Source organism: Amblyomma maculatum, chromosome 3 (assembly GCF_055883805.1).
Source record: "Amblyomma maculatum isolate TAMU_Amacu chromosome 3, ASM5588380v1, whole genome shotgun sequence".
In the NCBI taxonomy this organism is placed as follows: Eukaryota; Metazoa; Arthropoda; class Arachnida; order Ixodida; family Ixodidae; genus Amblyomma; species Amblyomma maculatum.
Window position 1 is genome coordinate 42,128,694 of NC_139346.1, and position 16,788 is coordinate 42,145,481.

Below are 16,788 nucleotides of genomic sequence, written 5' to 3' on the forward strand. Positions count from 1 at the left end.
AATTGTAATTTCATTGTACTTGCATAGAAGTTGGCTCCCCTATAACTTCTGCACACAAAACATTGAAATTATATCTCCATTCTTTTTGTTTCAGCTATGTGAGTTCGAACCATTTGGGCTCAATGGGTATGCCATTTGAGTTCAATTGGTGAACCATTTGGTCTTCATGGGTGACCAATTATTTCCAATTGGGAGCGCCAATTCATATCAAATGGTCAGACCCAATGGACAGTGAGAACACAATTGGTTCTTGACCAATTCATTTCAAATGGGAAATTCCCAATTGGACCCATTGAATTTTTTTGACTGGAAAGAAAGACTCACGTTAAAATTTCGCGTTTGGGAGATCTATGAGCAAATTTCGTGGGCGAGATCTATTCGCAAGATTCTGTTAGATGAGTTCTATTTCTTTAGCATTACCGACATTCCATGGCAACGTGCGGTGCAATGAGGAGCTTCGCTGCGCTGTACCACCAGTGCCACAACTGAACAGCTGCGTGAAAAGAAAGTCCACACAACAGACACAGTTGTTGTCAATAGGCTTCTTTGAGGTCATCGTCTTGATGGCAGCCAGCTTTGCTTTAACCGGAGGCCCAAATGCATATGTCGAGCTGACATCTTCTACAATCTATGTGGACGGAACCACATATGTGCTTTTATCTTCCAAAAATTCTAGTAAAAGATACCTAGGGAGAACAGCAACTTTCTCATTTCAGTAGTTTAATTAAGGCATGCAAGCGCAAAGAATACAATGAAATCAAATAGGAAAAGGAAATATGGCACAAGTTCGGCTCAAAACGTAAAAAGTGGAAAGCTAGCCGTTTCCTAAACGTCAACACCATACCCTTGCAAGCTATGTCAGAAGAGACAAGACAACAGATGCTGATGAAGGTTATGACCAGAAAATGTAGAAACAGTGCTTGAATTGCAGGGATGGTTGAACAGACATTCAGTTTTCTCAAGCTCTTGGCCTATAACAATAAGCTCAGTTTTGCATTGCAGAAAGTTGCTGATACCTATTACACGACCATCTTTCAAAAGTACAAATCTGCCTGGCCCTGCTGTAAATTCAGAATTAGCAAAGCTTGCTTTTCGGAACTGTGCTTGGAAATGAATTCCACAAGTTGGGCCGTCAGTATGATGAGATGATGGCACTATTTGGCAGGTTCTGCTTGTGATAGCGACTGGCAACTTTGTAGGGAAGAGACTATGGATTTTCTCAACCCGCTTTGCGAGCTGTTCTAGAAGCTTTCGGCCTGTTCGCACAAGTTGCTTCACCATTTGTAGGAAATTTTCAAAAGAAAGGCACTAAATGTGTCCAAAGGACCAAAATTTAAACTATCGGTAGGCAGATGCACCAGGTTGTGAACTCCATACAGTGATATTCCGCAGTCTACAAAATACTGCATAAGCTGTTCAGCATATTGAATATGTCCGCGTAGAGTAGGACACACGAGGAGAGCCACAGCTACATGAAGGGTCAGAAAGTGCTGATAGAGATCTTTAGGGAGAATGTCTTTCAGCACAACTGGTCCAGCATATAGAACAAAGAAACGAAACTGTAGCCTTCCACCTGTTAAATTCATCAACACCTCGACATTTTCTGGGGAAGGCTTTTGGGATTTCGCACCCGAGTGCATGAAAAAGAGCAGATAGCCTACCTACACAAGTAGAATTTAGTCTTACAGATAGGTCTCCTTTTAGCTACATTAGCAGCAGTCTTCTTGTGATGCTAAACACACAAGATATATATAATCCAGCGGAAAAGCTGTCACCATGCCCACTTGAAGTGACACAAAAGGAGAGTGTGGCCTTTGTGGTGGTCTTCATCTTGCTGTGCAAAGCCTTAGTATGAAGATGTGCCCGAATGTCTGGAAACGTCATACGCCCACGAGAAACACCCTCTGACGTACATTTCTCTCACCCCGACCTAGCATTATGAGCTTTAGATGCCTTCAAAAATGCTCTGGCAGAGGCATCACATATAAATGCTCTCAGCGACACATTGTAATGTCTGCTGCTATGTGATATTCCATTACTCAGGACGCCAGACAGTTCTTCCATGAACGGTTGGACAAACTCATTCAGCAAAGGTTTAGTGGCTCCACAAAATGCCCCAACCAAAGAAATACTATCATCCCTGCGATGTAGTGGATGATGTAGCTCCACGAGAATGCACCAAAATTCCTTTCAACTACTTTTGAACAGTGGAAGGTCATCTACGTTGAAGCTGATTTGGAAAGCAATACCTGGCAGTGCCTGCATTCTGTCAAGAAGAGTGGAGATGCTCGTTTTCAAGATGAAATGGAATACTGCCCATTGCTGAAATGAGCTGTCTCCAACAGACGGCGTAGCAAGAAGGCCTCGTGAAGAGCCGGTCAATTCCGGTAGTCTATATTATAGGATTTGGAGCAAGCTGTCTATGCTTGCATGCGTTATGTTGTCCTCTACAGCCCACCTCCTCAGAGCAGAGATGATATCCTCACCTAGATTATCAACATCGACAGCTACCTGGTCATCAACAGATGAGGACAAACTGTGACCTGAATTACGTTCCTCTTCATCATGAAAGTTCTGCTCATTGGTATTATTTTCTATTACTAGAATTTCTGTTTGTTCTGCATGGTCCACCTGCTCCACGTTATATTTACTAGCAGGATTATAGTCAACAAATTCATCAATACGAGACATGCTTGCCTCGGCTTCTACATTGACTAGCCTTCTCTGTCTTTTTCGTGAGAGTTCTGCATCAGAACACCTGTTCATATTGCTTCTGAATGCTAGTTATGTGCAGCTAGCTAGCTACATGCAATTAGTGGACCTCCGAATTCACCTTTCAGCAGCTGGCTCCATGTTTGGAAGACTCATTCTGGAAACAAAGAAAAGGCCCACAAGCAATTATAGTGCACATTTAGGAGAAACGTCTCCACTCTAGATTTGAGGTAGTGTACTATAATATGGTATCAAAAATTCAAGCTGGACTTGTGGTTCATACTTGAAAAGGATACAGGCAAACCTCAATATAACTATATGTGCTACTCGCAGCCGAAAATTTCGTTAAAGTAACAGGTCAATGGAACACTGCTAGAGATGGGAACATGTAAATTACAAATTCAGCAAATAAGCAAGAAATTCTAGCAATAATAGCACTAATAAGGGTACTGGATGTTGTTTTGTACACAAGGAGGATAATGGATGATAGCAAACAGGCGCGAACGTATAATTTTTTTTTCCATGTGAGCGAAGAGCGAGCGCAGCACCTACGTCGGCACGGCAATCTTTTGTTCATGCCTGTTTTGTTCATACAGTTATAAAATTTATGAGCGTGAACACGGGAAAGCGTGCCGAACTGTACAATCAGCGCAGTCTAGCGCACGCTGGCAGTAACTTCGCGAACGAGATATTCACGGCTAAGGCTGTTATATCAGCGGATGCATTCCCAGCCAACTCCCGCTCACTGTCTACTTCGCACAGCGATAACGGATAACAAAGGCGCAGGCACTCAGCGGCTGTCACTTTCCCATGCATGCGCAAAGTGATAATCTGGTGCGGGTTCCCAGCTGCTAAAGCAACATGCGTTCCTTTACAAAAGGAGTGCTTGGATATTGGGCATGCGAATTTGTAACCAATGGTGCGGAAACCTATGCATATGGTCATTTTGATGCTATTATCATTTCATTGCTGCTGAGATATTCGCAACAGTGGAGTACGGTGCCGTATGATTCCAGATCAACTTTCCGGGTGTGAAAATAAAATAAAATTACATTTTAAAATAACCTTTACCAGTGGTTTTATCGAGGTGGCGCCTTCAACAGTCATGCACTACTACAACTAAATATAAGTTTTGACATCTCAAGAAATGCCATTGCTGCTTCTCTCAATATTTCGCGTTGTAGTGGCCTCAGTTGTGTGAAAAATTGACCATAAGCTACGTCTGCAAAGACGCTCACGTTTTTCGTTCTCTTATGTGTGAATATATTTTATATATATAGATGTCTTCAAGTAAAACACTACTGACTGTATTTTGTGTGCAGATATGTCAAAGACAAAACACAAGCACTGCACAGTTTGCGGTTTGGAGCATCATTTATTGAGAGTGAAGGAGGAAAGAATTTAGCAAAAATCAACTGCTACTCGCACTACAGTGAGAACTGTGGAAAGCATCTTGCACTTAAGGTAACTTTGAACATTTTCGCTGCTTCTAGTAGCGAGTAACACAGCCTTTTAGGCGAATGACATCAGCCATTCTCTTCGGTAAAGAAGAGTAGAGGGAGGCAACAAATGCACCATCTTCACGGAGCCGCTCCATTCTTCTTGCACCGCTTGCCAAAGGCCGTCAGCATTCATACTTTGAAGTGGACGCCGCACCAAGCGTTGCTTCATCCGCCCCCAAACATTCTCTATAATATTCAGGTCAGGACTTTTTGGAGCCCACTGCAGAACTTCACACGGCGAGACGTGTATAGGGGAAAGGTCCTGTTGAAAGATGAAACTGCCATTGGGAAAGGGTCCTTGGCAAGCGTAAAGCAGCATAACGTCCTTTAGATGTTCGGTGTAACGAGCGGATGTCAAATAGCCCTCGATACGGACCAGCGGTCCCAGTCCGAGATGCGAGATGGCTCCCCAGGTATTTACTGTTGTGAATATTAGTCGGATGGTGCCTGCAAATAAAGAGTGTGTGCACGGGCAATAAGCACAAATGTGCAAAGAGGATATAAAGCTTCTTGAATGAGACTGGCGAACACTAAACTCATTCTAGAATTTGCAGCCAAATATTTCAGTTTCGAGCTGCAGTCGACATCATTAATTAAAAAGCCATTGATTGCGTGAAGTTTTTATCCTCTTCCTCCTCCTACATTTAGGATAATTCTATTGAGACGACTCAACGGGAAATAAGATACAAATGCAAGCATCACCTCTCGTTTTCTAGCTGCCAGACTCTTCCTTTGGGCTTGTTTGGTGCAAAAGGTGGATTCATCTGTAAAGATTAATCTTTTCCACTCCTCAGACGTCCAGGACGCATGTTGTTCTGCAAACTGGAGTCGCTTGGTCTTGTGCGTACTGTCAAGAAAGGGCTTCTGTGCAGCGACACGACTGTACAAGCCCGCTTCTTTCAGCCGGTTCCGCACAGTGGCTGGGTGGGCTTTGACTCCAGTATTTTCCATGATTTCATTCGCTGTCTGAAAAGGATCGTCTGCCACAATCGCAATGATCAATAGGACAGTTTCCTAATTCGGTCCGGCAACATTGGTCGCAGACGCCATCCGCCATTAGCTTGGCGACGAACGCCGCTGCTCACCTAGCGTCCGCGTTCTCCCTTTCCTCTTCGCTAGCAATGTCGTGGTCCAGAAGCCTTTCTCCTGTCCCGAAGAGCCTCACCATCGACAGAATACAAGCGTACAGCGCTTCCAGAAGCCTCGGCAATCGGAACGATGAGCGCAGCCACAAGTTTGTCGCCGAGAGCTACGTTCAGTGCACTTCCATTGAAACGTCACCATTCACTATACGGTAAGCTGCCACATTCTGCGACTATGCTTTTTTTTTTTCGTCTTCGAATGCTAGATGCGTTCTGTTCGCTGAACCGCCTATGCTCATTCTCATTCTGAGTGAGAAAATAGAGTGCACAAGCTTTATGCGAATGCACTCAGAGCAGCCATGGCCGGTTAAACCGAGTGCCAGCTATTTTTTTTTTTACTTCGGTTGTGCTGTAAGCAACATCAATCAAAAACTCGTCTTTTTTTTTCTTGTGCAGTGACTCCAGGTTCGTGCGTGTACGCGCGCGGTGCTTTAGAAGCCAGAAAAGGACTGCATCGCCATACCAAGTCAGTGTTGTGATAACGCAAGATGGTTTCATCGACGGCCGCACATGCGAGTGCGCTGCGCGGGAGAGTGGTGGGTGTCACCATGCTCTGGCACTGCTCAAGTTACTTGTGTTGCTCAAAGAGCAAAGGTATGAAGAACCGCCGCCTGAGCTGCCCTGCACGGAGCTGCCGCAGAAGTGGAGACGACCGCGTGGGGATAAAATATCATCCAGCGCGGTAGATGATGTAGATTGGAGGTCCGTACGGCCTGGTGGTAGGGAGTGTGCCACGGCCTCTCGACTTTATGAAGCTCGCAAAAAACCCAGGCTTGCAGAGGATGTTAAAAAAGCTGCTCTGAAATTTGGTCAAGATCTCGCAGAACTGGCACCAACCCCATTTTCAAAGCATTTGCAGGCAATGACAGTGAAACCTTCAAGTTCTGCCTATGGGGAAACTTGCGAATGCAGTATGTTATGGAGCCAGAAGCCGTTAATGCCTCGTCATTTTTCCACTCATATTAGTCCAGTTGGGTTCCACATCAAGAGGAGCCGACTCCGTTCCACCAGAACCAACTATCATACCTTCAACATCACTGTATGTCGCTTCATCTCAAAACCTGCCAGCATCACAGAAAGCCATACTTGAGGTAAATACAGAAGTTGTAGTAAGACAATCTTTAGTAATACAAATGTGGCTAGTATGTTAGAAAAAAATGTCTGCAGCTACAGTTCCTAACATTATCTTTCTTAAATGCACATAACATACAGAGTGCAAACACAGGGCTTCGTCTAAATATGGTAAAGTGCTGAACGTCACTGCTCACCCAGCGCAAACATATGAGGATATGCATGTCAACCATAGTGCACAGCAAACTAACGTTTCTCTCAAATATGAAAGTATTAGAAGTACAGCTGCTACTACAATCTATCTGGTAAATGTTACTTTTTACCTGTGCAAACATATTTTCCTTTTTTTCTTTTTGCAGTCTCTAACCCTTACTCCTTACTCAAGAGACTTCTGATGCACGTACAAGAAGAGAGTGAGAAGTTTGGGCTTAAACTGAACATTAAAAAGACGAAGATCATGGCGTCTTGCCCTATCAAGTCCTGGAGCATCAATGGACAAGAAGTGGAAGCTGTGACAGATTTTCTGTTCTTGGGCGCCAAGATCACCTCGGAAGGAGACTGCAGCCATGAAATTAGGAGACGCCTGCTTCTGGGAAAGAGAGCAATGGTTAGCCTTGACCGCCTAGTAAAGAGCAGAGACATTAGTCTGCCAACCAAGATCCGTATAACCCGTGCTATGGTCTTTCCAGTTGTGATGTATGGATGCGAGAGTTGGACTGTGAAAAAGGCTGACTGCCGAAGAATTTACGCGTTTGAATTGTGGTGCTGGCGAAGACTCTTAAGAGTTCCTTGGACTGCCAGAAGATCAAATCAGTCGATATTGTCGACCATAAACCCTGACTGCTCATTGGAGGGTCAAATTCTAAAGTTAAAGCTCAGCTACTTTGGTCATCTGATGAGAAGAGAGGAGTCGCTGGAGAAAGATTTGATGTTGGGAAAGGTTGAAGGTCGCCGGAGAAGGGGTAGGCAGCAAACGCGATGGTTAGATGGCATTCTCGAGGCATTGTAGATGAAGCTATGTGATGTTAAGAAGATAGTGAGAGACCGGAAAGCGTGGCGTGACATGGTCTATAGGGTCACGAAGAGTCGGACACGACTGAACGCCTGAACTGAACTGAACCCTTACTATCACCGAGGCTCACAAGTTGGAGAAAAGTAGCCGTGGGCAAAACAAGAGTGCTGCATGGCAGGCAGCCCGCCGTCAGCGACTGACTGCATCCAACTTTGGTGCAGTTATGAAACATGAGAACTGGACAGTGAAGGGTCTCAAAAACTTGACTGCCGAGAGGGATCTGTCACGAGTAAGAGCAATCCAGTAAGCATCCATAAATACTATTTTGCTTGTAAATGCAAACGCAAACAGGTGCTCACTGTAATGCTTGCATGCACTGCTTCTACAGCTCATCAATCTTTAGGGTGATCTGTTGCAGCGTTTTACAATTTTTGGCAACTTTTACTAGTATGGACACTAGGTATGGACTCTGTAGTAAGGCATTATAAAATGACAGAAAGGCACCAGTAGATGCTAGTTGATAGGCCATGAAGTCTTCAGCAGCACTGTAAACAAACACTGGTAGCATCCAAGTATGAAAAAATAGCAAAACACCACTGCATGAAATAAAGCCTTTTATTAATTGTTCAGTGGTCGCCCTTTTTGTACATTCGCATTCAAACTTAGACGTGTCACCAACTTCTCGTCGACTGGCTGCCAGGCGTAAGCTGTGGAGATACAGGGACTTCACGCTTTTCCCGATCTAAAATCGAGGTTTGGACAACACTTAAAAGTCGGTCAGCCCGTGTGACGTTCATGTGTGTCGGGGCGTCAGAGATCTAAAAGGAACTCAGAGAAGTTAAATAATTAACAAGCTTTTAAGTACTGGCAAGGAGAAACACAAGATAAAAGTGTACAAAGGGAGTAACATAATCTAGTATGTAACATTAATGCAAAACCTAAAATGTGACAAGAGAAGGAACAATAAAAAATGTAAGCTAGACCAATTATATGAATTCACACTAAGGGCATACAGTACATTAAAGGCGTAACTATGTGAGGTTAGAAACTATAGAGGAAAAGGGAAAATTCTGCGTCAACACGTACACCACCAGCTTGTTCCCAAACATAGTATTGCTGGCATTGGTCTGTGACAACATGAAAAACTACTTTCTTCTATCCATGAGCAGGTTGTCATAATCATTCATGCTGTCTTGTAAAAAAATCACTTTTAACGCATTACAAGTTAGCTAACCTCATTCAGCGTGGGTTAATAATGGTCATATTTCTGCTTTCACTGGCAGTCTTTCTTTTATGAACTGGAGGTGTTGCTTTTAGTGCTGTGTAGAACCAGCTTTCTTGTCCTTATTTCAGGTACGGCATTTCCAATGAGCTGCAAGCCATACTCCAATATGCAACGACAATGCAGGCCCTTCAGCACGACGTGCAGACATTCCACTGTGGACTTGCTGTAAGTCCAGCTTGCCCGTGGCTGGGATCTTCACCAGATAGGATAGTCTGGGACCCAGAAGAAGGCAGCCATCGAATTATTGAGGTTAAGTGTCCTTACTCAATGAAGTATGTGGACTTTCCAAGGTTAGAAGGGTCATGCCTCGTGAAGGATGCCACCGGTGTTATCAGGCTTGATCGCCAAGATGCTTATTATCAAGTTCTTGGACAAATGGCACTAACTGGCCTCACTTGGGCAGACTTTGTGGTCTATTCGCCACCATTTTATTGTGATTGAAAGAATAAGGTTCGATGAAGCTGCATGGCAGCTATGCCGAAAGAAACTCGACAAATTCTACTTTGACACCCTTCTCCCATTTCTGGCAGAACAATAAACTGCAGGTCATCTAAGATCTTGAAAAAAAAAAAATTAGAAGAGTTCAACGCTGCTGAACCGAATATTGAGCAAAAGCAATAGCTGCGGGTGACCGAGCATTCTTCTTCTTCTAATTATTCTCTTCATCTTCTTCTTCCCCAGCCCACACATAAAGCTGCACTTTAACCAAGCCGTATGAATGTGCCTTAGTGGCCTATAGGGGTAACGAAATGCCAAGGTCCTGGCAGGCTGATTCTAACATAAGCGTCCCATGTGAAACGAGAGACCCAAGTTGGCAGCTCCTGCCAGCCCACATATAAAGCCCCTCTATTACCATGCCCTATGAACGTGCCTTATTGGGGCTATATTAGTAACGTGAATGCCAGGGTCCTGGCAGGCTGATTTGGACATAACCGTCCCATGAGAAATGAGAGACCCAAGTTGGCAGCTCACCGCCTCGCTACGCTGAAGGCTTGAAAGTGCAAGTAGTATTGCTTTCGCAATAAAATGAGAACAGAACTGCTTCACTATTTTTTACAAACTGACACCAAACACATACTAGTGACATTATGACACTGATATTCACACAACGAGGTCTTGGATGCAAGGGCAAAAGGTAGATGTACTGTGCTTGACGGAGCCCAGGCACCCGATACACTGCTCAGAACATGCAGCATAATAAAACATCATACAGTAACATCACGTATCCACTAATAATAAGGGGAAAATAAGGGAAGAGCATGCATACTTATACAATAATTAAAAAAAGGGCTACCAAAGAGTGCAAATGCACTATTCAGTATCGCCGCACCCTATAAGTGGGCTCTGGAGATTGGTCAAAAATGCACAAACAGCCCACATTTCATTGATGACAGGCGCTATGGTGAGTGGGACTGGCCTGTCAAAGATGTGAAATGCTTTGATGCGCTGAATTCGCCTTTCAACATGAATCCTAAGTGCTGCAATCTCTTGTGTTTCAGTTACTTCTTCTGCTGTGAAACATTCTCTACGTAAGAATGGAGGAGTATTCAATGTGACACCAATCTTGTTGAGCAATTCGTCTATTTTAAATCCCTTGTGAGCCATTACAGTGTCTCCAGGCTGAAACTCAAGCTTTAGGAATCCACATTTTTGCACCAAGTCCTTGTCGGAAATCGATCCGGCAAATAGTTTTGACAAGAAAGTGATTGTCCCATCTGGTCATATAGCAATCAATGCTTTAAATGTATTTGCCGACTTGTAGGTAGAGAAAGTTTGTGACTGTAGTACAAGAGAGCTTGGGACCTCACACCTTACTTCGGTTGCATCTATGATTACTCTAGTGCTAGAGTACCCCTGTGCGATAAACGCAGCTGGCATTGATTCATTCACTAGTTCTCTTGACATCAAAAGGTTAAGCTGGCCTACCTGAAGGTACATGAAGCTTATCCAGGTTGTGCACAGCCTGGATACCGTTGCCATCGAAATCCTAAACCTGTAGGCTAGGTCTTTTTCCAGCAGCCCAACACGAAGCCTGACCAGCACTAAGAACAGCTGTTCTTTGGCAGGCAGCAAATGGGGCCTTCCAGCATTGTTAGAGCCCTGTGTATAACTCCTTGACCAGACCTTAAGGTTTTTGCAATTCTCCCCTGGATCAAGGAAGTTAAAAAACCTTACAAAAGCTTCATAGCTAGGAAGGCCGGTGTAAAATGCCATGTATTCAGGGCTGTCCTGAAAACATTCAACAGAAAATTTTCGACTCGTTTGTTTTTCAAGCTGTACATTTTTAGCTTCTACCAGCTCACGCTCACGTTGCACCCTGTACAAAGAGGATTTTGTCGAACTGAGTTCCTCTGCTTGGCCCTTAAGCTTTGTCTCAAGGGTTTCAATGTGCACCGTCAGTGCGTCAGCTTTTTCCTTGAGATCCGCAACATCACGCGAACACACGCAATCGCACGTAGCGTCGTCACGAATGCTGTTCGACGTGCTGGCCTCGGCAGGAATGCTCCCGTAGATCATTTCTGCCGCCTCCGATGGCTCGGTTTCAAAATCAGTGGTCGGCACAAGATCAGATGTAGCGGCGCTAGCACCGGTGGTGGTCGAGTTTAGGCTGCATGCTTGTCTGCTGCGAGGCTTTCTTCTCGGTGGAGGCTTCGACGCACAAAAGGCAAACACAGCCGGCACAGCATCTTGTTTCAGGTAACGCCGGTTCCCCGCTACACTCGGAAGATAGCTGTCTTCCGTGAAATGTCTCGAGCAAACTTTCGTGAACTTCGTAACGGTGAAAAACTTGCCCTCGTCGCGTTTAATCGCAATAAGCCACCTCTTCTTCCAATAAGCGTCCCTCGGAAAGCAAAAGAAGGAGACCTAAAAGAAAAGAAGTAGACACAAGGTCACGCATGAACTGAGACAAGTGCATGAATGCGAAAAGGCTGATAACAAGCCTACTTGCCTTTGAGCCCTTTTCGTCGAGCAGTCCTCTTTGCTTGCACAATGGCACACAGCAGTGCACGGGCATGATTCTGGCACACTTTTCAACGCAGCAGTTGAAACGATGGAACGGCAACACGGAGAAAACGCGCGGTTCCACGCGGATAGCGTCACAGCTATACGCACGTACGCGCGCGTACGGACTCCACCGGAGTGGCTCGCCAAGCTAATGGCGGCAGCAAAGGCTTCTTGCTTCACTCGCCAGATGGCGCTGAATTAGGAAACTCTCCTATTGATCCTCCTCTTCCATCGTTGCTCTTGGTAGGCTCCGGTGTGGAGCATCGCCAATTTTTCCTTCTGTCTTATAGACCATCTTATTTAGGAGGTCGCCATTTTGAAAATGTGGCGCCGTCTATGTTCTGTTTTTGTCCCTAGCGCCATGTTGGTATGTGCGCACACATTTGTTGTATACCCACAGTGCAGGACGCAATAGCATACGTATAATGTTGTATACCCACAGCATATAGACGTTTCTGTTCTGGTTTTGTGTGTGTTTGCGTTAGAAAAGCTCCTGGATTACGGCAAAGCATTTTCTAGCAGTAATGCCGCCATTTCGTGGAGTGATGGCCGGAACTTCAGCAGATGACGGGGCCGGAGGCAGTGGCACTCTTACCGACGTTCCGATGATTGACATAGGTAAGCAGATTTCGTTGAGTTTGTGAACTAATGTACTACAATTGTTGCACTGCTATCTACGACGGCTGTCGAGGAAGCGACACAGACAGCTCCAAGCTTCTTTTATGCTATTTAATTGCGTTCGATAGACTACGATTGCCAGCCAGGATAACGCAGCTATTTCTTGAATGTTTACGTTAATGGGACTTCACTTTGCTTGAGTACACTTGGTGCATATATGCAATTTTTATTTGATCAGTCCCGATACTGAACTCCTTTCGTGAAAGCTGACCGGTATACAATTCACGATTTCGAACACGTACCACAGTGCACTTCTTGGCGAGATACGTGTCATGCCAAAATCAAGCGCTCGATCCTCTGTGCACTCTGTGTTTCAGCGGGTTGTCAATGAGATAAATACTAACGAGCAGATCCAGTGATTGGTACGAGATTGTTTACTCAGCTAGAGCGTGTAGACACCGAGCGAAAGCAACGTCTACACCTCTTGGCGTCTCGTATGTCACCGTCGCTAGTTTGGGGATTTGGCCACTGAGCGATCAATGACCGTTCTCTCTGCCTCGTTTTTTTTTCTCGTACATAGCGTCCTCTTTTCACTTGATGAAAGAGGAGTGTTTTGGCTGTAAATAACACGCTGAACAAGTGAAGTTAGATCACAGGTTGCACGGCTACTAGCTACGCAGCAGTAGAAATTTGCCACGCCTCCCTTTCTTCTATTGTGTTTTGGCGAGCACTTAGAGCACTTGCAGTCCTCTCCAAGTTACGCTTTTTCACACGAGTTTTCTAGGCTTTGGTATCTTTACTGGGGCAGTTAGCGCACTCTTGTTTTGCCAAGGCTCATTGCGGTAATAACCTTGCTGTTACATTGCTTCCTCGGCATGTAGTTAGGTGATATAGCATGCAACGAGAATTTGGAAGTGTTTTTTTTCTATTTCTCTTCGCTACTTCCTTCCATTGCTCTGATTATGTGCCCTTGATACTTGTCTGCAGGTGACAAGCTGTACAGCCATCCAACTGTTGTCACTGACTGGAGTGACGACGTAAAGAAGTGGCCACGCGTGCAGATGCCACACATTATTTTTTACCTCCTTGAGAAGAAAGCGTGTGACCTCAAGGAGGCGAAATCATTCAGGAGCATGCAGTCGTACTCGTATTTGCAGAGTAGTTGGGTTGGGACGGTGCTCATGCATACAGTAGATGAGCAATTGGCATTGCTGAAATGCCAAGTGCAGGCCTCACAGTCAGTCAAAGTTCTTCACAAAGCATGGGTGTATTGCACAAGAAGTGGTGACGTTATAAACAGTGGCTGCTCGTGTATGGCAGGGAAGGGGAAAGTGTGCAGCCATGTCGGTGCACTGCTCTGGAAGATTGACCTGGCTGTATCTTCGGGCCTCACTGGGGAGGCATGCACAGATAGAGCAGCTGCCTGGAATCGAGGAACTAAAAGAAACTTGGTGCCTGCAGCCTTAGAGGACATCAACTTCAAGTTGCTGAAGTGCACAATTGACCAAGATAGCAAGAAAAATAAGTCATGTCATGTAACTTTTACTACAGCTGCTGTGCCCAATGAACAACTGTTGCCCCCGCAGGGGGCACCTGTTAAAGCAGGTGTTTGCGTGTACTGTGCGACACCACGGACCCCAGCACCCACGCTTAGCCGTGCGTGGCATCGCCGTGTCTGGGGAAAAGGGGATCCTGGTGGTTGAACTGATGCCGAGTGTTTGGACCTTTATGGCCCCTCGGCGGAGGCAACACACCACTTTGGCCCACGCTTCCCATAGACGGTACCCCTGGCTGACCCACCCGGGGGAAATCGGCAGTCGCCTTTTCCTGTCCTCCACTTCATCTTTCACTTTCCTATCTCTTTTCTCAGCACTGTCCTGTCTCCTCCTTATTTCTTGTTTTTCCTTTTTTCTTGGCGGCGAGGGTTAACCTTGTGTGGAGTAGCTACCCTGAGTTGCCCATATTTGGTTATAGTAGCGGTGTACTGCTGGCGTGGGCAGGACTTCTTGCAAGTTCCTGTCCCGTCTCCTCGTTCGGCTCCATGGTGGGTGGCAGGCACAACTACCGAGAACACAAACCCTTTCATGAATTCTTTCTCCCAAACAAATGATCGCCCTCCAAACAAACGATGGCGGACCGATGCTACAAGCCATTTCTTTGTGAAAACAAAAGAGACTTTCCCAAAGTTCCATGTCATACATAGCCAGGAGCTAGAAAAACCCGCTCGAAAAATCTCCCCTTTCATAGTGTCAAAGTGTCTCACTAAAGACCTGGGCCCTGGATACAAAGTATCAAAACTTGCAAATGGTGACCTCTTGCTAGAAGTACAAACCAAGTGCCAGTCCTCCAACCTGAAAAACATTGTGTCGATTGGGGACATCCCCGTCGTCATCACTCCCCACCGATCCTTGAACATTGTAAAAGGAGTAATATCTGAGATAGATTTCATTGCTCTCACTGAAGATGAAATGGCAGAAGGACTAGCGGACCAAAACGTCATAGCGGTTCACGGAATAAAAATCCGAAAGGATAACAAGGAGATCCCTACAAAACATATGGTTCTGACTTTCAATAGCTGCACCTTCCCAGAGTCAATTGAAGTCGGATACATCAAAATAAACGTCCGACCATACATCCCAAATCCGAGGGGATGCTTCAACTGCCAGAAATACGGCCATGGTTCGCAAAGTTGCCGTGGCCGCAGAACTTGTGCGAAATGTGCTGCGAACGACCACAACTCTGATAACTGCACCGCAGACCCACGCTGTGTTAACTGTGAGGGGGATCACCCCGCATACTCGATCCTGCCAAAAATGGAAAGAAGAAAAACAGATCATAACACTAAAAACAACAAAGAACATCACATACAAAGAGGCACGTAACCAGTACAACAAAACCAAAAACACATTTCAGTTCACAGCGAAACCAAATCTCGCTGGTGTGGTACGACAGGGTGGGGCACCACAACGGCCTTCGGCACCTACCCAGACCTCAAACGAGGCTGAGGTAGTGCCATCACCTGCCCCGGTGGAAGCAGCTCCCGTTCCTCCACCACCTCCAAAACAGGCTATGCGTCCCTCAGGGTCGGCGGGCCACAAGACCTCCGCTTACGTGGCAAGGTCTAAAAAGAAGGAACACGTGCCTCTGGCACGTTCGTCCAGCACCTCAGACGAGGTAATGGACACAGGCCAGGACAGCTCTTTGCCATCTTCGTCACAGAGACGGCGGAGCTCCTTGGAACGAACCAAAACAGACAAGGCCCGAATCACGGGCCCTAAAAAAAACCTAACTTAATTTCCAAGCTTTCAACAAAATAAGATGGCATTCCTGGTACAGTGGAACTGTAGAGGACTCCTAAAGAATATTAATGACATAAAAGACATTCTAGATACAGTCTCGCCAGTTGCACTGTGCGTACAGGAAACAAATTTAGGTTGCATGCACACGAATATACTGAAAAAATATCAAGTCTTCCGCCGAGATCGAGAGCAAGCAAGCAGGCTTTCGGGCGGTGCGGCCATCATATTGCATAGTGGAGTTCCAGCTCAAGAACTGAAATTAAACACTCCCTTAGAAGCTGTAGCAGCCACAATAATTGCCTTTAAAACTCTTACTGTGTGTTCTGTCTATCTTGAACCAAATCTTAAAATAACACTCCATGATCTAGAAAACCTTTTTTGCCAACTACCAGAGCCCTACCTTGTAGTAGGAGATTTTAATGCACACTCACCTTTGTGGGGAATTGGAAAAAGTGATACACGTGGACAGCTTATCGAGGATTTTATTCTTAGTTCAGACATGTGCTTGTTGAACTCCTGTAAGCCCATGTAGTGTTCACCAAGGTCAGGAAAAATGAGTTTTTTAGATTTGGCTTTTAGCTCACCTTCCCTTTTTAATGATTTTAAATGGGTCTGAACAACCCGTATAGTAGCGACCACCTGCCAGCAATAATCAGCTTATCATCCTCACCATCAGTCATGCCGACCAAACCGAAACGGTGGAAACTTCACTTAGCAGATTGGGAGCTTTTTAAAGTAGAGGCGAATCTAGGAGCAGTTTTCTCAGATGCCCTTAGTGTCGACAGACTAAATGAGTTGTTCACGACTTGCATTATCACTGCCGCTCACCTCACCATTCCACAGTCCTTAGGTGTGGTGCGACAAAAACAAGACGTGGTGATCTCGGGAATGTAAGGAGGCCAAAAAGCGACAAAATAAAACATGGGGTGTTTTCCGAAGGTACCCTACACACGAAAATCTTACAGCTTTTAAAAAGGCCAAAGCTAAAGCTCGATACATCTGTCGCAACTCTGAAAAAGAATCCTGGCAGAAGTATGTCACGTCAATAAATAGCTCAATGACGTCTAAAAAAATGTGGGAACAAGTTCATAAACTCAGTGGAAACTTTTCCCCGTTTACAATTCCCATCCTCACAGCCCCT

General features: G+C 45.3%; 1 pseudogene; it reads left to right on the forward strand.

Annotated features, from left to right (window-relative positions):
• The first annotated feature begins 7,554 nt into the window (after positions 1 to 7,554).
• Positions 7,555 to 16,168, forward strand: LOC146194647 (uncharacterized; annotated as a pseudogene).
• Positions 16,169 to 16,788: the final 620 nt, after the last annotated feature.